The 1,480-nt window shown below is 43.9% G+C and overlaps 1 pseudogene; it reads left to right on the top strand.

Annotated features, from left to right (window-relative positions):
- Positions 1 to 443: 443 nt before the first annotated feature.
- On the top strand, positions 444 to 879 carry LOC138995655 (DNA-directed RNA polymerase III subunit RPC10 pseudogene; annotated as a pseudogene).
- Positions 880 to 1,480: the final 601 nt, after the last annotated feature.

Consider the following 1,480-nt stretch of genomic DNA (forward strand, 5'->3'; position numbering starts at 1 on the left):
AGAAAACTTTCCAAGTAATTAAAGTTTTTTAACTTAAATAAAAATATATTTCTTAATAAGAGAAGATGAACTGTTCAATTTCTGCTTTCTTATATTTGTTGAGATTTTCCTTGTAGTCTAATATACAATCAAGGCTTGTAACTATTTCATATTTATCAGTATGCTAGATTTACATATACTTTGTACATCCATTAATTTTTAAAAAATATATATATATTTTTTATTGACTTCATAGAGGAAGGGAAAGGGAGAAAGAGATAGAAACATCAATGATGAGAGAGAATCAGTGATCGGCTGCCTCCTGCACGTCCCCTACTGGGGATCGAGCCCTCAGCCTAGGCATGTGCCCTGACCAGGAATCGAACCATGACCTCCCGGTTCATAGGTCGAGGCTCAACCACTGAGCCATATCAGCCAGGTGTACATCCATTAATTAAATAGTAATGATTGCATATGTTATTTATGACTGCAGAAAAATTATCCCAAAATTTAGTTGCTTAAAAACACTTCTTGGCCTGAGCACAGCAGAGGCTGCAGAAGCCTGTGGGGCCCAGTCCAATGTCGTGCTCCTCTTCTGCCTGGGCTGCTGGAACGGGCTGACCATGGAGGGGGGACAGCACTGCCCCTATTTCACATGCAACACCTGTCCCTGAATGCACAACATCACCTGCAAGGTGACTAATCGGAAGTATCCAAAGCTGAAGGAAATGGAGGATGTTCCTGGTGAGCAGCTGCCTGGGAGCACGTTGACTCTCCTGCAGAGCCATGTCCTAAACGTGAACATTCTCATGCCTGTTTCACGCAGCTCAGACCTGCTCTGCAGACGAGCCAATGGCCACCTCCTACAAGTGCTGTGATGCTCAGTGTGGACACAGCTAGAGGGACCAGCGCCAGGCTGGCCCAGCTGCATGGTGTGTTTACTTTATTCCCTATAGTGGAGTCCCTGCTGGGAGGGAGCGCTGTGTGTCCTGGGAGTCTTTGCTGGTGTGGCAGGAAGCTAATCCTCTCAGGGTTGTTGGCCAGGGTATCAGGAAGTGGAGAGCCCATCTGCCAATCAGTGGATGAACTCATTAATGTCCAGAAAGGTTTTGTGTGTGGGGAGGATTATCCACAACTAAGTACATTCTGTTTAAGGTCCTGTTCATTCATCTTTTACATTTATTGGGCAATTGACATTCTTTTACCATCAACCAACACTCTTACATAATTACATTGTTCACACAACTAATAGAGTAAAACATTTGGTACATTAGTTGTTCCTAATTATTTAACTGTTAATTGCAAACTTAATCAAAATTTATTCCAAATATTTAATCTAAGTAAAAAGTTATTTTTAAAAAGCCATTTCTTATCTCACATTTTCTGTGGGTCAGGAACTCGGGCGCGGCCTACGTGGGTCCTGTGGTTTCTCCCAAGGCTGCAGTCAGGTGCTGGCCGGGGCTGCAGCCTCCTCAAGGCTGGACCTGAAGGCTCCACTCCC

Source organism: Myotis yumanensis, unplaced genomic scaffold (genome assembly GCF_028538775.1).
Source record: "Myotis yumanensis isolate MYYU_CA2020_CCGP unplaced genomic scaffold, mMyoYum1.0.hap1 SCAF_1, whole genome shotgun sequence".
Classification (NCBI taxonomy): Eukaryota; Metazoa; Chordata; class Mammalia; order Chiroptera; family Vespertilionidae; genus Myotis; species Myotis yumanensis.